Here is a 24,181-nt window from a genome sequence, read left to right as displayed (position 1 = left end):
ACTGTTTGTGTTCAAGCTATTGCACATTTCTATAAACTGAGCTTATATGTGATACTTGAGTCTAGCGCCAGGCTCATTATTATTTTTTCCTACAGGGTAATAAAACAATTGTGCTTATGTCAATGACAGTTGGATTTAGATCAAAAACTGCTGGTTAAAGCCAGAGTGATACTCCTATTTTTTCCTGGCATTGTTAAGAATCAAATTAAAAGTGGATAAAGAAAATATCCTAACAATATTTAATATTTTTCTTCTTATTCCCCCCCACCTGAAAAATAACTTTACTCTATGAAAAAAAGTGAGGTAGAAAAGTCTAGGAGTAAAAACTCTGTCTTAAAATTCAAGGGCCGCAAGTTCTATTCAAGTAGGCTATTAGCCTTCATTGCAGAGTTAATTCAGGTTATTTCTCTCAAGAGAGTATGACTTGAGGAAGAAAGACCCCACCAGGAAATAATATTTGAGTTGTTATGTTTTCCCAGGTGACATACTTATTTTTGTATGACATTAAAAAAGCTTCAAAGCATGCGTCCCTTTGCACTAAGCAATGCAGACAGTTCAGCCATTTAAGGACACTTTCTGGCTGAATTATTGGAAAATACAATTCATAACTAAAGAGCAACAAAAAAAAATATTAAAGGTGATGGCAGAGGCACATAGCTTAAAAATGCTCAAAATGAACAAAAATTAGTTTTATATCACAAAGCCTGGAACCCGCATGATATAATAACTAGTTTAGTAGCTGATGAATTGTATAAATTTGATTTTTCACCTATTCCTCTCTCAGTTGGATTAAGATAAGATACAAGGAGAATAATACTCTACTTACAAATTTGCGTGTGTGAGATTTTTTTCAGGTCACTTAGCCCCAAGTGTCTCATCTCTCCATTCAGTAGGCCTGCATTAATATCCACTAGGATCTCCTAAGGGCATGGGACTCTTCCCTTTGTTTATGCTCTTTGACTTTCACTTAACAACAAAAGCTACATAATTTTACCTGTCTGACATGATCTGTCCATTAATTCATGTTTGCTCCAACTGTAGCACCTCATCAATTTTGTATCAGATATTTCTGTTAAAATTAGGTTACTCTAAAACATTTAAACCCATCAAACCAACCATGCACCTCACTGTGCACTATATACTCAGATTAATGTCCATTATAGGAAGGGCTCTACTTTGATCACCCGAGTACTTTCTTAGTAGGCAGAAGAAAAGAGTTGTAAGATGCCATTGAACTGCTTCATGGAACAATATAACGTGGAGCAACAGGTGCGTCAACTTAGGAGCAAGCACACAAGACAAAGAAAAGAACATCAATTATGTGGGTGGAGGAATTTTTGCAGAATACCGTTTTATGCAATTGAGGCAAAAAGACCAAAGACATGAAGAGAAAGAATCAATAAATCAACATGTCCTGAACAACACTGGGAGTGTAGCCCAAAAAAAAGCCCAGCAAGAGTTATGCCAAGTGTTTATAGACAGAAGCTTATAATTCCTGACATTTTGTGCACTCTGTAAATAAAAAGGATGCTATTGAGACACCTGACTCCCTCAACAACTTCTCCTAAAAGAAATACCTCATTGACCAATGTCTCAAGTCAAAAAAGAGATACAGAACTATTCTTTCCACTACTGTTTGTTATGTCTTCTTCACCTATGTGCCAAGTAAGCAGTCCAGTCAGAGGGAGATAAGTAGGCCTGGCCAGTGCAAAAAACAAATGCAGCATCAGGATGAGGAACAGCAGGAACAGAGAAAGTGTCAGTGCCATAACAATCACATAAAGCAGTGAAGAACAGGCAAAACACAATCTGGACCGCTCTTAAACAGGTTTTGGTAAAGATTATAGTGGAGAGATTCCACAAGCACCTGAAACTTCATGTAGCATGAAGCCAGTATTGTAATTTTTCATTCTTTACTAAGCATAGGAATTAGGTATTTCAGGTTGGAAATATGTTTCTTTCTCAATGAAACCCACAGAAGGACTGAGCTGCTCTAAAACTGCTATGGAATTGACATATACAGAAGGAGAAAGGAAACAGAAAGATGGCAGTGAGCCACCCTTTTCCCATCCCAGAGCTCGGGGGTACCAAGTCCTGCTCTGTAAAACACGAGAATCAAGTGAACAACAAAAAAATGAAGTAGCTGGAAAGCTTGATCAAAGAGGAAGAATCCAAGGCTTAGCTATGTGGGATGGCTCTCTGAGCAAGATCCAGAGATAGCAAGCTCTGGTTAGATGTTTTATATCTGCCCAGCATGGATTCACTAGGGGGTACTTTTAATAACACTTTGAGATTGACTTTCTGTTTCCTACCTTTTGATGCAAAATCAGTAAGCATGTGGCCAAAGCAGATGCATCAATGCTCAGTTATTGCTTGGAGTGCTTAACAAACGTGCCTTTTCAATGTTTTTTTCAAGTGTATATATTATGGTAAGAGCAGTAATATTTCTTCAGCCTTCTGAGAGCATGTGTGGGAACAAAGAAAAATGGAAAACACAGCACAATTAAAACCATCACCCTTAAATAAGAACAGCTACACTACAAAGCACTGACAGAAATCACACCGACTAAATATCTTTAATATGTGCATATATTTGGCACTTTACTTGTAAATCTTTACGATTCAGGTTGTTTATCTCTCCAGTTTTTAGTAAACAAAATACAGCTGGAGTGAGCTGCAAGGAACCACTTTGTGCAAAATGGTTTATGGAAGACCAGAATAGCATCTGAAATAGCAAATCACCTGCTGGTGCTATAGAGACAGATGATATCCTAAAAATAACCTAAAAAAATATTAAAAATTCCAGCCTTTATTAGTTTCCTGACCTGGCTTACCAGTGGGAACCCCACTAGCAGACCTATTGGCACAACAGCGGGGGAGGCACGTGACAGAGAAAATGGCTTGAAGTGAGCGCTGGCAACAGAGACGCTAGGAAAGAAATGCATGCTACTGAAAGAAATGTACATTAAATACGGCACAGTAAATACTCTCACGTAAGTTTTATGTCTTTTTAGGACTGCGCACTTGTGCAATTGCTCAGAAAACAGCAACATTTTTTCCTCATGCTTCATTGGAGAAGACCCACAGGAATATGCTGTGCACGGGCTTGGTGGCCACTAGTAGTGGCCTGAAAAAACAAACCTTGCAGGAAGCTACGAAGGGTGGTCATAAACATTTGAAGGATACGAAGAACAGTCTCTCAGGATAATCTAGAACAAAGAATATCAGTCTGATGTTTAAAGTCTGGAAAAATATGGAACCAATATAAGAACTCCCTTAATGCTCTTAGGAGTTTAGAATAGACACAGGAAGGCAGTAGTGGCTTTGCTGTTGTGGAGTTCCTTTAAAATAAGACCAAAGCAAGCACTGGAGAATAAGAAGGATTGAACAAGACCTTTATTTTCTATAATTTGTGGGTTCTCTTTCATTGCTTGATCAATTTCTACATTTTCAGTACAGAAAATGGAGATGTAAAAACAAAAAGAACACGCAGAAGGCACGAAGGCTTATGCTAAAATCCAGATATCATTTAAAGTTAAAAGTCTTTTTTCTTCATGCAGAAGTTTTCTCACTTTACTGTTTCTTGGATCTATCACATTTGCTGTCTTTTGCTACATTTTGAATGAGATGTAGCAATTTTCTGGTAAACTCTGGGACAATGATTGTCTTCTATATTTGTTAATATAGTGCACAGAAAACTGAAACTTTCATCCCTTTTTCAGGTCCCCAAGCAGTAGTACTGAAAAAGAAAAAAAAAAAAGTATTACCTTGCACTTTTTCAAGCTGCAAATGATGTGTATTATATTTTTGCTGCTGCTCTTTTCTTCCCGTGAAGGCAAATATTTATCTTGAGAGGTCAACTAACACATAATAGAAGCAGGGTATCCCACACACTATGGTGCTGCACCAAGAAAGTCTTCAAACTCCCTTCTTGAAGGATATTTACTGTCCTTGACCTTGGTTGTCCTTTGGGAAAGAGAGAAAATTCTCGCTTAGCTTTCCTAAGCAGTAGCAAAAGCTAATCAAACTCACTTTCACTTCCATTTCCAGCACGTGTGTTGCCTCTGATGAAGACTGCTGCCCATTGAGAGCTTAACTTAAATCTAAGCCGTTTCCCACAGAATCTCTGGGTACGCTGACACAGTCAATAACTCCATGTCAACTTGAACTAATTTTTAGCCAATCTCTCATTCTCCAGAATTTACCTTCAGATTCCAGCTATATTTTGACCTGGAGAGCCTTGTGTTTTATGATAAATTTGGACAGTAAAGAAATGTCAAATTAATTTGTCAAAAAGGGAAATTTTACAATAGGAAAGAGGTTTTTTATTCCATTCTAGCTTCTCCTTAAATTAAAACATTGTGTACAGCACTGTTTATAGCTTGTCAATGACATACTTATGAATGCACACATGGACAATATTTGCACCAGATTAAACATCAGTGCAAACACAGTCTCAGAGAGCTCTGGAAGATATCCTCGGATGTGGCAGGAAAGAGCATTCTAAGGAGCAACCGATGGCGCTTGTGATGAGGTGTACCTTGTTTACTACTTGGTAGACAGTCACTAATGCCCAATGCTATTAAATTCTGCCAATAAAATACACTTTGGGTGAGCTTTTCTCATCTATTCCACTTTCCCCCTCTCGAGAAAGAGGATACCAAGAACACCATCACAAAGACGACCTTCTGTTCTAACAGAGTTATAAAGCTAGCATCTGGAAAATAAATATTCAAATCACGTGTTCCCAAAAGTCTCTATTTTGGTAATTCAGCTAAAGAATAAAATAAAACCAGTATGAATATAATAAAGTAAAATAAATTAGCATAAAATCATCACATTGTTTGAATCCACAAGTTGATTAAATAATATTAAACAACTCAATAATTCTTTTTCAGGTCTATGTAATAATTTTACTTGTGATGCTATTTAGTTCTCTGTCACAAAGCAATAGGACTTTATCTAACTCAATTAATATAGGTTCCAGAAAAATTGCAACACAGTAGTAGCCAAAAACTCACAGTTAAACTCAAAATTTCATCTGATTACATCTCTGATGTTTAGAGCGGCAGCCTGCTCAAACTATCAGTTGTCAGTTTGCAGTGTTCTCTCTTAATACAAGAGTGTAATCAAATGTTTAAGAATAAATCAAGATAACATTATATTTCATATTCATCGTAATGTGATCTCTCAGGATCAAATGCTGAACTTCTGATGGTGTAAGGACCTTTGTAATATATGTTTTGCATATCAGGATTGTATAATCTACTGGCCACTTCAATATATGGGAAATGAATTATTTGAGACTGGCCAAATACAAACTTCATTAAAGAACAGCCTCCAGAAGACAACTGTCAGGATGTTCATTGATCACATATTTTCCTGGGGATGGTAATGGGAGTAAGAAATGGGGGCAACTACAGCTCAGCTCTCTCCTTGCTCCAGTCCAGAACAGTACTTTTATTTTCACCCTTTACTTGGTGACATTCACCAGCTCTTCCATTCACTACAGCTGGGCTAAGGTGCCACCACTACCTAATGTTTCCGGTGATGGTCCTGTTGGGTCATGAACACAAACTGGTATGGTGAAAGGACCTTGAATGGATTGCAACCTGATATTTTACATTTTACTTTAAAATCTCATTGTCCAAATGTTTTTGTTTAAAAAATCTGATATTCTTTTTCAAATCATCTCTGTGTTCGAACACAAATAATAACGTTTTAAACACATCTTTACGCTATCTGCTGGAATTATAGATGGATACTGGCAAACAGAAGTTGATAATTATGCAGCATAATTTTTGCAATCATTGAGGTTTTCTTCAACTTCAAGAAGTTGGAAAGATTAACCAGTACTCCTATTGATCCTGACACTTACTCTTTTTTCTTTTTTGTTCATCTTAGGTTGAGAGGGTGCAGAAAGCGTGAACCTCTTTGTTAAGCATAATGTCACTGCATAGCTAGAAGCTGGCACCTAATGAATAATGGTCATTTTATACAAAAACAATACTGAGACTTTTTCCTGCTACTCAGTTTTGATCATGGGGACCTTGATGACCTCCTTGGCACCTGTAACTCAGCTCAAAAATTTCTTTGGCAAAGGGGAAAAAATGTAGATCATAAAAAGTTGGAAGTAACATAATACAATATTCCAATCATTCATTAACTCATATATACCTGCAGTTTTACAGGAAGATGCCTACAATGCTTCCTGTACATTTTAGAATTTTATAGTTCTAAAATTATATACTGACACACAAAATCTAGAAGAGAATGTCAGCTTTGGTTTATCACAGTAAAAAAACACAGTCAGTTGGGAAGAAATAAAATGGCAGAACTTCCAGAAGTGGTTACAAGTAAGCAAAGCACGGGTTTAGTCATTAGGCAAGCAACTGAAGCAAGTAAAAGATTTGTCTGCTCAAAACAGGAGAGCTCAGTCCCACCCCAGAGACTGGGGTAAAGCTAGGCTCTGTTATTTAATATCAAGTCAATGCATTTAAAAATGAAACATTAATGTTGCATAATGTTTCCAAGAAAAAAAGCTTTCAATGAAACATATTTACATCTGACCCATACTCAAAACTATTGTCATAAATATTTTTCAGTCAAGCAGGCTAAAGCTACCTTAAAAAGGAACTGTCAATAATTTCTAAAATAGAACATAAAAATAACTAAGGTGTCCTTTTGATCCTTGTGAGTATGCTTTATTTGTCCTTGAAAAAAATATATCCAATGTACCTTTCAAAATGATTTATTATGTGTTATTGTTACAGTGTTCAATATTGTTCAATACTGAACTACTGTACTGATTACCTCTCTCCCAGTCTGCTTTAGTTCTATCATGTGCTTTTATTTACCACCTGAGGCAAAAACATTTTAATTGGTTTAGGGGAAGCTTGAACTCTCTTTTATCAATGACACATTTCATCAAAATGGAACAAAGCCAGAAGCTGTACGTACTCTCCCAGTGTTAAAAAACAATGGTTCTGTTTGAGGGCTTAAGTTTGGAAATGGATCTCTGTGGTGTAAATTACTTAATCACTTTAATAGCAATAGCAGAATATCTTGGTAATGTTCTTCTTTTTTTTTTAATAGTAAGAAAACTTATAAACAGATTGCACTAACTTTTCCATAGTTTAACTTTATTCTAGACAAATACATTCTGCAAACTAATCTAAAGTCTGTGTTGTATATCCACCAAAGTTCTAGAATACAACATAACATGGTTTATAGTACTGCAACAGACCTAAATCATGTACCTTCTCCTGATTTTAAGAAGTTTCTGTTCAAATGATCTTTATATAAAACAGGGAGAGAACTGCAGTGATATTTGAAATAAGTTTCATTGTTTGCTGTGATGAGAAACGAAAAAGACCACATTTTTCCAGTCTAAAAATGCATCTTTAAAAAATCATATGACTTTCTTGGGGAAGACATCATATGACTTCTGAGCAACAAAAAAACTCAGTTGACTTTCTGTTTTTTCAAAACTACAATATAGTAGTTAAACTTAATTACAAAACAAGGAATAAATTGTCTATCATTATTTTCAACTCTAATCATAAATATTTTTACATTGAAATATAACCAGCATTATATGACATAAATATTTTTTCATGACCAACAGAATCAATGAGCCCTTTTCTCCCTCACAGAGCTTGCCTGCCACAGGTCCTGCTTTTTTCCCAGCTGTTTGTCAGGGCAAAAGGTGCGACACCTGGCTGGTATCACACACGTGGTGACTGACCAGCCACTTTCTGTTTCAGCACATGTAGCAGTTCCACATGTACTTACGCATGCAAGTTCTCTTTGTCTTTTCCTCAATGAAGGAAATCTCTATTCAAATACCAATTTTCACAAAACTTCTCGAAATTCATTACCTTTAAGATCTCAGATCCACCCTGCCCATATTGTTTGAAATCAGTTTCTAGGATTCACTAGTGTTTAGGGATAGTTGGAACAAAAGATGTACAGACAGACCAAAAGGACAATTGCATATGTTTTGTTTCTTTTGGAATTCAAGTTAAACAAAAGCGATAAAAAGAGACACGATCTTTATCTTTCAGCCTGCACAGCAGTACCTTATTCAATGTCAGAGACCCTTCAGTGTCACCAAAAGTCACTGGAAGAGACCCCTGACATTCGTGGTGCTTGCTCTCCGCATGTTTACTGCAGAGGGAGCAAAGGGAACGGGACTGCAAACTTCAGACACTGCGGAGGATGTGCTGGGCATCCAGGGCACTTGTTAAGATGTCAAAGGGCCCTGCTTCATAGATCCTTTACAGGCAGGGGTGAGGAATGCCTTGTTAACCTTAAATCACACTTAAGCCAGCTTGAGACAAATGCAAAAAAGCATGACCTCCAGGACAGATAATATAGTTAAAAACATTAACAGAATACACGGAATGACTATTATTACTTTACCTACAATTAGTTTACCTTTATACCAGTAACCTTTTTTTTTCTCCTAACAAGATGCTAATAAGGTTTTCAGGTTTTGTGCATTTCTTTCCCCACTTTTGAAAGTACCTTAATTCTTACAGCTATTTTCTTCTTTGACAAAATCGGTATCCTTTGACCAACTTAATTCTATTCTCTCCTTCGATATGAAACAATTTCACTTCCTTTTAATAGGAATAAAGGTTTTTTTCCCTTTCACAGTTACATGGCTTTTTCTCTTACACCTAGTAAGAAATTTAGAAACATGAGGTGTAATGAGGAATGTATTTTTCAGTGTACCTTATGCTCTTTATCAGTTTTTGCATTAGAAACATGCATGATACAAATATCTGAAGAAGCTAATGCTGTGCAGCTTCTTGCTTTCTTTGGCTTGAAACCAGCTATTCGCAGTTATTAACCACTTTAGGGTGATTATGTGTCTTGGGTGACTAATCTCCAAGCTTTTACTTTTAGGCATATCGTAACAGTACGGCTCTGAGAAGCTTTTGAACACTCTAGTCAAAGCTGAATACATTAAACAAGCAATAATTTCGGTAAAGCTTCTCAGTCAGCTTTAGATGTGAAATAAAGCAGATCTTTCTCCCATTGTTCGACTACTGATGATTCTGAGGAAGCATTCGTATCCAAAGCCTCCATAGATGAAAACAGCATTTGAAACTGGGAATCTGTACTGAGATACTGGGAAAGAGATTTATATTTGAAAAGACCAAACACAGTTTCTATTGTCCTCAGTGTTCCAGGTGAGCTGCTAGAAAAGCATCTGCCAAATCTCTGCCAGATCCTTAAGCTAACACAAGGTTAAGGTCTGGCACTGGTATTCATGCCAAGTTTCATACTAACAGAAACTTGGGCAGGCACTGAAGAAAACTTCAATGATGTACTTGGCATCCAACATCAAAACATTTCCAACACCATCCTACCCAGGCTTTTTATATCCTCTATTCTGAAACAGGAAAGAGCCCTTCTTCTATCTAGGGAAATACTACTGGTGTTTGGGTGACTGTTACAAAACCAAAATATATTAAGACCTATGTGCCTTATTTAAAAAGCTTTCCCCTGTGAAAGCTGTTTCACTTCAGTTCCTGAAAAACGCTCTATAACACAAAGTTTTGTTGACAAGTCATAGGTAAGTACAGACAAATAGCAGCCTTTCGAAACCATTTGTTGAAAATCCATCCAACTTTGGGCCTCTTTGGACTGAAGTTGGCACTACTGTATTTCTTTACCATGCACAGTTAGATATAGGTGGATTTTTCATGCTTATGAAAACCTTACTGACAAAAGGTGTTTATTGAAAATACTTTTAAAATGTATTTTAGATTTTATTTCAAAAATACTCCAAAAACATGCTGCAGGAGATGATGCTTCCAGACCTGACCTAGTTTCCAACAAGCCAATAACAAATTTTTGCACTGGATCCTAATTCTGTTCAGTAATCTAAAACATTAATTTTGACATATCAAAACTTAGAGTCAAGCAGGGAAATCAAATACTGCAGACTGTGCCTAATAAGAAGCTCAAAGAGAGCAAAAGACCCAGCTATAGCAAGATCTATAGACAAATGTCAAGGTAGCAATAACATTTGGTAACATGGGAAACATTTGGCTCATTATTACTTCATAGTCTTTACCTATACAAACCCAGTTCAAAGGAGTGCATTGTAAAAAAATCGCTCTGTAGTTTCTTATAAGGCTTGGTTGATCTTACATAAAACAACCATGTGTGGAAACTAAACTAGGTCCTATGATTTACAATGTTTTTTCCATGTTATTTATTACACTGAATGGCTTTAGATATATAGTGTATATATTTAATATTCATCCCTGGATTGTTTTGAGTTAGCACATTATTTCTTAAATTCTATTCCCTTTCTTTCCTTTTGTTTATTGGGTGCAATAAATTCTTATTGTTTCCCTTTCTTCATTTTATAAGGTAAAAACTGTACTTAATGCCTCATCTTATGCGTATAAAAATGGAAGCTGATGGAGTATACTCTTATGATTTATACATCTTCACCCAGAACTGTCTGTGTATTTAATCCCATCGTAAGGCTATAATGTCTCTATAACTACCATTTATTTCTGAATAAAATTACTTGATATAGGAAATATATAACTTTTGGGGAAAAAAACATTATAAGAGAGAAAACCAAGAAAGGCTAGAAACAGATCAATTATCAATGTGCAACAGTTAACCTATTTGAAATCAGACTTTACATTTGAGTATATATTGCACACTGTTTTTTGTCTTGTGCTTTTCCTTTCTGGAACATTAGTCTGAGAGAACAAAGATGACCCCGTACTGATTACTACCTACACACAAACCTTTCTTTTTTAAGCTTTCACATATTGGACTGTCAGAGGGGGAAATCTCAAAGCCTGTTAATTTTCTAGCTAGTAATGGGGTGAGAAGGCGCCAAGAGACTTCAGTTCAAGTATGAAACTGCTAAGCTGTTAATCAAAGCGCTCAATATATAGCCTATATTAACTCTGTACACAGTGCTAACTCAAAGACAGTTTAGCCTCAGTAAAATGACTCCACCTCTCCACTGAAGATGAGCCTTCAAAAAATACTTCTCTCAGCAACGATGACAGAACCATGATAATAGTAATAATTAGTACAATTAGCCTGGGAATCAGAAGTTACAGAAAAGCCCCCGGGTTAGACCGGGAGAAGCAAAAAGTCTAGCTTTCAGATGGATCACCACCGGTGTGTGCAAACAATTACATGACGTGATTATCTGCAAGAAAGTGAATGCAATTCCTAGGAAGTTTTTATGAGAGAAAAGAAGATACTAACTGAAATATCAAGAACACACAGAGACAGTGGAATAAATACTGTTCATGCACTTCTAAGACTCAAGTAACATACTATACAAATGAAAACTCATAACTCTTTTCTTCTTTTTTCATTTTAGTTGTGTCATCTTTATGCTGTCCCTTGCACAACTAAACTCCATTGACCTGTACCTAAAGAGAGACAGATCTCTCTTACTGGCATTAGCCCACATACATTTAACAGCTATCATGTAATTAATCCCTTAGACAGAATCATTTAGGTTGGAAGGAACCACTGGTGAACATTTACACTAATCCCCTACTTACTGTAGGTCCATTTAGATCCAGCTGCTGAAGGCAGTGGCCAGGCGGGTTTCGAGTGTCTCCATGGATGGAGATTCCACAAACTATTCAGGCAACCTGTTCCAGCATTTGACCAATTTCAGGGAAAAAGGTTTTCCTCGAGCACTAGGATGGAGTTTCCCATGTCCTAACTTCTGGGTCACAGCCTCTTGTCCTTCCACTGTGCTCCTCTGAGAAAAGTCTAGCTCTGTTTTCTCAACATACTCTTGTTAGGCAATTATAGACAGCAGTAAGATTCTCCCCATTGCATTAACCTGCTCTTCTTAAGATGGCGCAAACACATCTCTCAGCCTCTCCTTGTACATCATGTGTTCCACATCCCTAAGTATCTCAGTGTCCCTCTGATGGACTTGCTCCACTATGTCAATATCTTTTCTGTGCTGGGGAGCCCAAAACTGGACACAGCACTAGAGATGTGGGCTCACAAGTGCCATACAGAGGGAAAGAACCACCAGTTCCCTCCAGCTGCTGGCTATCCTCCTCCTAATGTAGCCCAAGATACAGATGGCCTTCTTTGCCAGAAAGACACACTGACGACCCACGTGCAACTCACTGCCCACAAGGACCTCACGTCGTTTTCTACAAAGCCACTTCCTAGCCAGTCAGTACCGCCCTGTGCTGTTGCATGGGCTTATTCCAGCACAGATGGAGCACTTTGCATTTGCCTTTGGTGAATTTCATGAGGTTCCTTACAGCCCATTTCTGGAGCCTGACAAAGTCCCTCAAACAACAGCCCTGCCCTCCAGTGTACTGATCATCCTTCCCAATTCATACAACCTGCAAACTTGTGAAGAACACACACTATCCAGTCATCTAAGTTGTTACTGAAGCCAAACATGATTGGCATCAATCCTTGAGCATGCCCCTCATAACCAGCTGCCAGATGAGCTTTGTACCAGTGATCACCACCCTTAGAGCTCAATGGTTGAAATACTTTTCCACTCACATTACTGTCTACTTATCCAGTTCGTAACTCATGAATCTGTCTGTAAGAACACTAGATCGACTGCTAAAGGCCTTGCTAAATTCAAGGTATACAATATCCACTGCTCTCCCCTTATTCACTCAGCTAATCATCTCGTCACAGAATGGAAGGCAGATGTCCCTCCCAGACCACACTGCACAGAGAATACAGAGGTAACCTAAAGAGAGCTTATCACAGATGAGGACTGGCCAGAGTACACAGGAACCAGTTGCTTGGCAACTGTTTCCAATTGGTACAAACTAGAAGAAAAAAAAACAAAATCCGGAAATCTGCTGAGCCATATCCAGTTCCCCGCTGGCCTTGCATTTTCTTCTCAAGTTTTGTGAGGAAACTTCTCTGTCCCCAAAGGTTCTGATCATTGCAAACACGATGCCCTCTGAAATTCAAAAAAAGGAGTCAGGATTTTCATTTGCTCTGTCAGTGTAGCAACTTCTCATGCAAATGTGACACACTAGAAGCTCAGAGGCGCAAGATTTAGGGTATACATCCTCATCACTAATTGCCTGAAATGAACAGATTTCTTCACTGAAATACACAAAGCTCATTGAAGTTTTTGCCACATTAAGCCGCACATCGATTTTTTCTTTTCAATGTCATGTGAAAAAGGTGCCAAGCCAAAAATATGTCTCTGTCATCATGTGATTCATCGTAGCACAAACTTACATTCACAGCTCCTGACAAGCTCTTCAGTTTTGCTTTTAGTCGCGCTGCTCCAGAACGAAGCTCTCAGAGAGGGAAGCTGTCCTAGGATTTCTCTGTACATAGGTGATGCCACTGAAAATATACAAATGCTAACGGCTTATGACGATTTTTAAAACAAAAAAATTAGTGAGGTGATAGGAGAGACGAATGGATTTTGAAACTCATCCATACGCACTTCACGTAATGCTAAATTTTGTAGAACACTATGCAAGGATGTACCATATGTCAAATTGCAGAACAGGTTCTGACACTACCAGTTTCATACAATTTAGTAACAAACACTTCAACTTCACCCATTTCTAGAGACTCAACAAGGTGCTTGAATATCAGACAGTCTCCTCTGTTTTCCACAGCCAGCCATCTTAAGATGAGAGTTGCCATAATACTCTAGATTTATCTGCTGATTATTTTTGCTTAACAGCAGTGTTAGCAGCAGTCCCACTGTTGTGCTGAATGAGCAGTTTTCTTCTTAGCCTTACTTTTCAGGACTTCATATATTTTTAAAAGAAAACTGGCCTAAAATTTCCCTTACTTTTGGACAGCTTTGCAGTAATGACATTTTAACCGTCTGGCAAAATTTTGTTTTACTGCGAGGCAGAATAAGCAGAATTTCACAGTTTAAGACCAATTTGACCCTTTCAAATGTTTTGGACTTATAATCATTAACAATCAAATAGTGGAAATGATTTAACTGGAAGAACAGATTTTTGCCGTGATTAAATGTATTCTTCAAAGTGCTTTACTTAATATTCTCTATTTAAGAATTCTACTACACTTAATAATTGCAATTTAAACTTAACAAATTATCATTCAAAGAGGCATGTGTGTATATGTACTACATAGATGTATACGTATTACAAACATATTAGCTGTCATTACACAGATATATAATCACCACTACAAAGTAACAAAGATGAGCAGCAGTCTGGAGCGGGCGATAAAGGGCATAAAATATTTTCAGTCGAACCTACAGTTCAGAAATAGGTAAGTGGTATATCATTGAATACTTTTGAATTTTGCTAGAGGACTGTCATCACCTCTAATTGTATGGAAAGGACTAAATAGTTTTAAGCATAAAAGTTCAAAAAAATTGCTCTGAATTGTGCGCCTAATTTGCATAGGCAATTACTGTCCTTTCACACAGTCACTGTAATTGTGATTGCTCTGACTGCATGTCCAAATTAGAGAAAAAAATGCAAGCACAGTTACATAAACTTTCTGCCTGAATGACTGCATGTCATTAGTTTCTTCTCTGAAAGACGGATTTAGCAACAGAAAACATACTGGATACAAATGAAGAAATGTGGCTTCAGGGATCTAAATCTCCAGAGTTGTTAAATTCTATTAGATTGTATTAAAAACAAAGTATGCCTTGTAGTGGACATTAAAGATGGACAGCAGATACAAACACAAGGGCGGAGGACCACACAGTAGCCATTCTAAACTGTAATAGCTAACATACAATGGGAGGATTAGGGTGGCCATGCATGCAGTGCTGGAAATATGATGATGATGATGATGGTGAGTTATTATTGTCAAGAAGCTATGGAGGGCTGGATGAAAGCTGGATGAGGTTATAGGAAGATTCACAGGAGAGTGAGCATATATAACTTGCACATGAGACAGAAGAATGGCATAAGAGACAATCAAATGAGAAGACTGAAGAGATCATGAAAGCCTGACGGATGGGTAGACACCGAATTGCAGATAGCTTCCATAGCAAATCAAAGGTAGGATCTCACTAAGAACTTTTTTCTAAGAGTATGTGATACGTGAAGCTGTTTAGTGTATTTCAAAGGGGCAGAAGGGAAGCAAGAAGAGAAAAATAGCTACACTTTAGCAGGCTCAGACCTTTCTGGAATTGATAGTTTAATAAAACCCAAAGAAAACTGAATTTCTACAAAACTAGGAAATTTACTTCTTTCCATCTCATCGCAAAACTTCAAAGAAAATCCTTTGTAGTACTTGCAGTTATGGTCCCTACTACAAGGACCACAAACCATTTGAAGTATTTATCTTAGGAATAGTTTGTTTTAACTAACAGAGGAAAGTAGTATTAAGGAAATGGTTCTACTCATGTACAAAGTTTTTAACTGAGAAAGAAATGTGGTATTGAGGCTATGTTCCTAATTCATCTAGACAGTTCTAAATCACAATCATCTCTTGAAGCTTTGATGCCCATCAATTGTTATTTAGAACGACAGGAGAAAGGGTATTAGATTTTATTAGTCTTTATTCTTTCGTTATAAAGAAAGTAAGAAAATGGTAAGCAAACAAAAATGTCAGCGTAATTTTCTATGTTGAGAAACTGAAAAGAAAAAAAAAGAATAAAATAGTTTCTATGTTCCAGAATAAAAGTTGTCAATAAAAAAGCCAACAGTATGTAAAACAGGGACAAGTCATGGTTGTTGTGGGAAATCATAAATTTGAAAACCTTCACTTTGTGTGTTCCAAAGCAGATGTTCTGCTGCTATAAATCAGCAAAGCTCCCTGACCCTTAATTTCTTAAACACAGGATTGTGCCGAGGATTTTTTGCACTGAATTTAGTTAAACTAAGTAGCATTATTCCAAGAACTACAACACCCTCTAGTGGAAAAGAATTTTTATTCAAATATGTTAAAGTTCAGTTAATTTCAATGATCCAAAGCAACCACTGGTTGCATTCTTCAGAACGTCGAGCTTGAGTGAGTGACACACATATACGATCTATACAATAGGCTATATATAAGCTATAATAATGTAAAAAATCCAATTATTTATTTTGGTGTGATGATAACATTCTGTGAGGAGGAAGTAGGAATTCATCTCAGAACATGAGATCACACTGTATGAAAGAGAAGACCCATCTTAAATCAGTTTTGAAGTTACAGTACCTTACTCATGACCTCCCTTTCACTGAGGTTTCTCATCTGATGGATGCTTTTCTCAGTACTGCCCACCATCTCCTCTGAGGTCTGATTGTTCACAAATCATTGTTCCCACCATGGTTTCTCCCTGTCAATCTCTTGTCCTTGCATTCTGCCTTATGTATTCTTAAAATGTCACAAGTATGTGATACTTTTGCAGAATGTATTCCAGAAACAAATGTGTCACAGGCCCAAGGAACTCACACTCTTGCGGAAAGGGTATCAATATGAAAGTAGATGGGATTTTCAGCTACCTCTGTGAAAAGAGATGAAATAATGACTTTTCATAACAGATCTGAAGGACAAGATGTCATATAGGAAGAAATAGATTGTTCCAAGAATAAAAAAGCAATAACCTTTATATTAATACTTAAGGAGACAAAACAATGGTTAAGCACGGAAAATTAAACAAAAGGCAAGTGACATTAAACGTAAGTACTGTAGATGAAAAGGAGATGAGAACATAAAGGAGGAATACCACTGTATCAGGCTTTTAGAAAAGAGGAATTTGAAACAGAAAACCTCAGAAAGTAAAAGAATTTAGAGAGCAAGACACATGGGCAAACGGTTTTGATTGCCACACTTGGAAAATGAGGTTCTTGTCCCTTCAGTACAGACCACCTTCTGAGTATCTTCATTTTCTCCTATCAGCAATTTAAACAACCTCTTCATTCTGCATTCTTCCAACACACCATCTGCTTCAAAACAAAACTTCCCCAGTAAAACCAACTTTTCCCCAATCTCTCCAAGATAAAAAGTAAAGCTGTTTCTAAATACTTGGATGGAATTTTCTGCAGGAAATGAGTCCTTTTGCAAAATTTTAACTTTCTTGTCGAATTTTCACTAAATTACGTGTATTTAATTCTTTTAACATTTCATTACAATTAATATATTTCAATTCAGCTTTATTGAAATCAAACAATTCAGTCTTTTGTTTCCAATAACTTTTTGGACTGAAATGTAGTTCACATTACTAAAATTGATGACTCTACATGCCTTTTAAAAATTTAACTGCATTACTAGCTCTTTTTAACTTTTGTTCTCCTCATTGTCACTGCTACGTAAACTCTGCAATTAACCAGAGAGTTGTGACTGCACAGCAAGTTAGTAGCCTATTCATGGCACAATAAGTTTATCTGAGCCACTTGTAACTAATAGTGCCAGAGACATAACATTAGCATCACTGTGTTGGTACTTGACATTCTAAATTTAATTGTATCCCTAACAGTCTTAATAATTACAGACTTTTTCTTGCCAATTACTATGCCAATTTTTTTCCTTTTTCTCCCCAAAAATTGCAGTCCATAATCCAAAGGTGTTTATTGTGAACCATACACTGAGTGACCATATAAGGATGATGGATGTTTAAATTTTACCTGTCTCTGTGAGATCATTTTATTTGAAAATAGTAGAAAATCTCAGTATGCTTTGAGAGGGAAAAAAAGACTAGTCTTTAAAAAATGTGAAAATGTCATGGTAACTTGCATAGTGAATAAATGACTGTTTCTAAAACAGTCCATTTTCTGTCATACTTCTTTCCACATTTACACTTATGAATCTTAAATAAAATGCTACAGTGAGTAGAATAATTCTGTTCTGGTGTAGCTTGTATTATGTTGTCCTGGTTTCAGCTGAGATATAGTTAATTTTCTTTCAAGTGCTTTTGGTGTTTTCAGATTTGGTATGAAAGGAATGTCAATAATGCATACTGTTTTAGTTGTTGCTAAGTGATGTTTATACTAATCAAGGACTTTTTTCAGCTTCCCATAGAAGCTAGGAAGCATGGAAAGAACAAAGGAATGGCCAATAGAATATTCCGTACCATAGACTTTGTGCTCAGTATACAAATGGGGGTTGGCCCAGGAGGGGAGAATCCGTGATGTCTGCACAGGTTGGGCTGGGCAACTAATTCACCAGGGGGTGAGAGTGACTTGTGTCTTGTATATTCTTTTACCATTATTATTATTATTATTATTATTATTATTATTGTTATTATTGTTATTATTGTTATTGTTATTTTCCTTTTCTGTTATTTTTCTATTAAACTGTCTTTACCTCAACCCATGAGTGATTTTTTTTTCCTTTCCCCTCCTTTTCTTCCTCTTCTCCCTACCCATCTCAGCGGGAAAGGGAAGTGAGCGAGAGGCTGCGTGGTTCTAGTTGCTAGCTGGGATTAAACCACAACATATGAATATAGGGATATTCACTCATCGGTGTTTCTGCAAATGATGGAGTTATAGCTCCAGCAGTTTTAAACAACTTACCTAAACTTAATATTGTCTATAGCATTAAGATACTATACATATGGTATATACACACAACAGAAAACTCTTTTTAAACTTGCTATATTGGCTATCACAGAAAGCTGTGATTCTACAGGAATTCCTTCCCATTCCACCAGGATGTCAATCCCAAACATTAACACGCTCAGGACAATCAGTGGCTTGTGTCATTGACTGGCTCTGAGGACAAATATCAAGAGGGCAAGAAACTGACCGTTTCCTCTGTTCCATTATTTCAGTAGAAGCTAGTCCTCTAAGTACTTTTTCAAATCTAGCACTAATTCATCATTTAAAAAGAGAACACAAGAGAAATCAGAGCTTTCTGTACGTAGACTTGCAGTCTACCTTCCCAGAGAATCTGGTGCTGACACACAGGTCAAAATATAAGAAGTTTTACCCTCTTCTCAAAATAAGGAGGCCTAAGGAGAGAAAAAATGAATCATTCATGTCTCAGGGCCACAGTATATCCCTTGGGACATGAAGAATTTAACTTCTGTGCACCAATTTCCCTCCCACCAACCTCCCGGCAGAAAGCAACTTACTCTGCCTGTTCCCTGGACTGTGGCATCTTTTCCTTCCTTCCTGCAGGACAACCCCAATTCAGGATGGGAACACTGAGCAGATGAGCATGACATCGTGTTCTTCTCTCTTCCATATAGTGTCTCACTGGCTGATCTGAGCGAAAAACAGGGATCAGTATCTCTCTCCTCCACCACTTCGTCACCACTGCGACTACAATTATCTTTACCTCTTAAGGGAGAACAAGTTGGAAGAATCAGTGTCACACATTCTTGCTGCTTACCCACACAGTCCAGAGTTTACCTCTGCTGCAACAGAGGAGGTAATCAGCATTTTGTAAACTGGTGACATTAATTATTCCCCAGACACAAATGTGCACACAAATCGTATTTTGAGTAGGATTTTTGATATCAAAATTCCTTCTCAGAAATCATTCAAAGAGCAAATAGGTATGTTACAACTCATGTTACACTATAAACAAAGTTCAGATACATTCACATCAGTAGGATGCTAGGTATCCAAACAACAAATAGACAACTAAACACTCTTGTGATTTCTAGCCCACCACAACATTTCAACTTCTTAATAATATTTTTCTATATAGACCTGATGGTGTGATTTTTGTCTTGTTGGGGAGTGGTGGTTTGAGGTAATTAAAAGGGAGTAAACAGAAAAGGGAAGTGTAGAAAAGTTTAATTGTAATCCCCAATTATAACTCCTCACTAATGTCAGAACAATGTAGTTATACACCACCACTGTGATTCCTTTTGGAGCTGTATGCAATAAGTAGCTTGGCATTTATTAATATACTTGTTTTTCCTGCCACCCAAGCCAGAAAATGCATTTTTAAAGACAAGTAGGAGAAAGCTATCTTAGTGTGGATGAATTTCACTGAGATTTGTTGGACAAAAACGTACAATGTCAGTAACTCTTATTGCAGTTTGTCAACAGTTCACAGCAGTAAACCCATAAACTCTCAATTAATCCAAAAACTTTCATGAATAGGCTTAATCCTTAAAAAATATATTAAGTAAACCAAAAGGGCTGCACACACACAGAGTATATGCTTATTTTCTTTACCTTCTCCTTCTGTGTAGTGGAGAACTATTCTAAGGTGTTACATACCGAAATTAACAGAATCAAACTAAACCAAGTGTGTTTGGATTAGAGATTAGAAGGGAGATGATGGCAGTTGCCATGTTTTCCTAAAAAAACCCAAAACTGCCAAACCAGCTTGCAGAGGGAATTAACAGCATTTCACAAAGGAAAAAGTTAATAGTGCATATCAATTAAGAGGAAAAAAAGAAAACTTGCAGATATTTTTTAAAGTGCACGAAACCAACCACTTGATGGCAGTCCAACATAAAAAAAAAAAGGAAAATCACTTGTGCATTTAATAGAAACTATTTGAAAAAGTATTTCAAATCCACGCATACTACTCAGAATATATCCAACAATGCTGTAGAGCAGTGAGTTTTAATCTTTCTTGATTTGCATACCTCTAAACATTTTTAAGAAGGTAAAGACCCAATCTGCAGAGAAGTCTGCTGTTTTATTTTTCTTTCATGAAACTCTACAGTACAGTTCATACATCCCAGAGTCCACAGAAACAAGATCTAAATACCACTGTTTCATAATTTTAGAAAATACTATTTCCATGTAGTAGTGTAATGATTTGCACTCTCCACTCAGAGTTCAGACTCCAATCCACACATATTCTGTTTCTGAAACACAGTAGATAGTTTACCTTCATATAACATAGGTCAACCTGATATTTGACCCAACCGAGCTCTTAATTTCTCCCCTAGTGAGCAAAACCAACAATCTGATAAAGCAGAAGTCCTGGTACATTCCTAATTGCAAAATAACAGTTTTCTGGTATGCTTTTCTCCTAATCCCCCTTGTTTAGTCTCCACTGATTTCAACCCAGGTACCAACATAAATTCACATACGTATCTTCTAGACCAATTCTTTGGTACGCATATGCAACATATCACTAGCTTATGAATGTCCAAAACTTAAAAGATGATAAGTGAGAGATAAAAAGACATAACTGATGACACCCAGAGTCTCATTTGCTGATATTCAGTGCTGTTTGCTATCGCTTTGCCTTTTACCGTTTGTATTAGTGAGGCTAATGATGTCAGTGGTGTTTCCAAAATAACTTCCTAATGCTTTTCCTAACCAGCACATGGCAGTTTGTTCCGGTTGGCACATATGCCCAGAATTGCTCCCTTGTTCCCAGATTCATTAATTTTTATTTGTCTATATTGAACTCCATGCACTGTATGTCAATCAAAGCAAGATGGGTCAAATTCCTTTGCATCTTATGTCTCTCATTACTGTCTTTGCTTTTCTCAGTATAGTGCGCAACTCTGCAGACATGTTTTCTCGTATCTGTGTTCAAATTATATGCAGCAAATTAGCAGCATCAGAGGTATAAACAGTCAGTAGCTGGCGAGACATTTGAAAAGTGCAGTCACTTTTACACAACACAGGGCATTAGCCTAAAACCTCACTACACAACAAAACTGCTACTACACCAAAATGCAGCTATTTGTCATTCTAACTCAGGTTAGAAATATAGATTGAATTTAACTTGATATGGTGACTTTCCAGGAATATTAGCTGCTAGCTGACTTGTGGGTCTATAATCACAGATGTGTAGCTGATAAACATTCTCCCACTCCATGATGAGAAAGTAAACCTGTTGCGCTTATTTAGACCATATTAAACTGCAACGCCTCTTCCAGCTCACAACTCCCAAGGCTGTGACTGAGCTTCTCCTTACATCTATTTCAGATTGAATACCTGTTTGCATCCATGAAATCAAACAGGTACTCTCATTCTAATTAACTTCCTTTCCACAATGCGCAAACAATGATCCAAAGCACCAGAGAGGGAAGTGGAGGAGCTTTGCCTGCTTTTTGGTGCCTTTGGGTGGTGCCATCCAACTCCTCTTCCACACAGCAATGGCGTTCCTCCAGTTTTAGGCTCAGCACCCTTGCTCTACAGTGTCCTCTCCCCTCATTTCTCCACTTGTTCACTGAATTCAGTTTTTTGGATTGCACCCCCAGCATCCCTGACAACATAAGTTTGCTTCCTCAGAACAAGCCCGGCAGCTTGAAGAGACGGGCTAAAACTTACAACTCTTTCCTACTCCTCGCAAAGCCTGCCTATAAATGGACAGTCTGAACTTTGCTAAGCTAGTTGACTTACGCTTGCACTATCACACCATTTTGATATATACAGTTCTCTGAAATATTTTAAATGTATATGCAATACATTTTAAAATATATATGCTTTAATATTTTCCTCCTACTCACGGGATGTTTACAATTTCAAGGCTGCTATACTAAACTCAAAAGTAGTATATCTACAAGAAAAATTGCATTTTACTGCACAATTGATTCAAAACACACAAAAACTAACAAACATGATGGCCTTTACTACAGTATGTACAGAACATTATTTTGTTGTTATGATGTCTTTAATTCAAATAAAATTCTTTCCACTTGTTTTAAGTTATTCTTTCTTTATGCTAAAAATCAAAGTGTCCATTCTAAGCATTATTTATGCAAATCCAGAATTCACTCTGTTAATCAATACTGAAGGAAACCAATGGCTTGTCAGTAATTATTCAGAAAATGCTTAACTGTGCAAGTATTTGAAAATGTTTAAAAATCAGAAGTACAACCACACCATCTTCTGATCAATTTGTGGTATGACACATCAGGAAGCTTGCAAACACCCTGATATTGGCTGTTTTCATACTTAATTCAGAATGACTGCACACGTAACAGTCTCAATATATGCTCAATCTCCATAAAAGTGGTAAGTGTATGATGAAGATAAAGTGGGTCGGCACACTATTACAGCTCAATTCTGCCTATACTCCACGTAAAGAATTCCAAGTGGCATACTGTCCTGGTTTCAGCTGGGAAAGAGTTAATTTTCTTTCTAGTGATTGCTGTGAAAGCAATGTCAATAATGCATATTGTTTTAGTTGTTGCTAGGCGATGTTTATACTTTTCAAGCATTCTTTTCAGCTTCCCATAGAAGCTGAGAAGCAGTATAGACAGAACAAAGGAATGGCCAATGGAATATTCGATACCATAGACGTCATGCTCAGTATATAAATGAGGGTTGGCTGGTGAGAGGCAATCCATGATCACTTCTTGAGAAGGTACCAATTCAGTGGGTGGTAAAAGTGACTTGTAGTATTATTGTTGTTGTTATTGTTCTATTAAACTGTCTTTATCTCACACAGGTTTTTTTTTTCCTTTCTCTTTCCCCTCCTTTTCTCCCTCTTCCCCCTGCCCTTTTGAGGGGAAGGGGGAGAACTGCGCAAGCAGCTGCGTGGTCCTAGCGTCTGGCTGGGGTTAAATCACAACACGTATGCAATACAGTTTCACACAGAAAACTTTTAGATTGAAATGCTTTTTTCTAAGAGAACATCCTTAATACAGTTTTGCCAGTGGTAATGGTTACCACCCTTCTAAAGAACTTTATTTAATAAAGTCTAGGTGAATCTTGCGCACAACACTGACCACAAAGCCTCCATGAAGAATTCCCATTCAAAAGGCAATTATCTTTTATAAAAATACCCAGTCTTTATTTCTAGAATACTACTGAAAAAAATCATCATTAAATTAGATAAAGCAAATTTATTTCTCAAATCTGAATTTTTTCAAGTTCACGAGAGATGTCTGTCTAACATCACTCCTAAATAGTTCAAGAAAATCGTAAGGCTACCTTTCATTCTTCATTGCAATCTATAGTGTGAATGCAGGTACTGCCAGGTACGATAATTGTTTCTAAAATAGTAAAAATATTTCATGTATATATGCAAGCGCTACATTTTACCTATACATTAGGTTAGCGCTTGCACAAGACACTATACACGGAGAGGAAGCTCTCTACTTATACCGGTACGACTCTGGATTCCTGACATCTCTTGCTGTCTCCAGCCCACAGGCAAGATCGGGAGTCCTTACGCTGACTACTGCCTGCTTCACGTTCAGACTTAAAAGGCCACCTTCGGTAACACCGGCCCTACCGCTGCCGGTCGTTACCCGCCCTCACCCGACGGTCTCCTCAGGCAGTAACGGCCAGCGCGCGGACCGCCCGCCAAACCGCCGCCCCACCCTTCGCTTCCGGGGCCCGCGGAAGCAGCAGGGGCTGCC

At 37.3% G+C, this 24,181-nt stretch overlaps 1 long non-coding RNA gene across 1 annotated transcript; it reads right to left on the bottom strand.

Annotated features, from left to right (window-relative positions):
* Positions 1-3,143: 3,143 nt before the first annotated feature.
* LOC128905730 (uncharacterized) lies at positions 3,144-24,155 on the bottom strand. Its single transcript, XR_008464955.1, has 4 exons — positions 24,081-24,155; positions 19,019-19,151; positions 3,768-3,966; positions 3,144-3,209 (listed from the first exon to the last, which is right to left on the bottom strand). It is a non-coding gene; the product is annotated as an uncharacterized LOC128905730 (long non-coding RNA).
* Between the last annotated feature and the right edge of the window lie 26 nt (positions 24,156-24,181).

Source organism: Rissa tridactyla, chromosome 2, assembly GCF_028500815.1.
Source record: "Rissa tridactyla isolate bRisTri1 chromosome 2, bRisTri1.patW.cur.20221130, whole genome shotgun sequence".
Lineage (NCBI taxonomy): Eukaryota > Metazoa > Chordata > Aves > Charadriiformes > Laridae > Rissa > Rissa tridactyla.
This window is presented reverse-complemented; position numbering and strand designations above follow the sequence as displayed.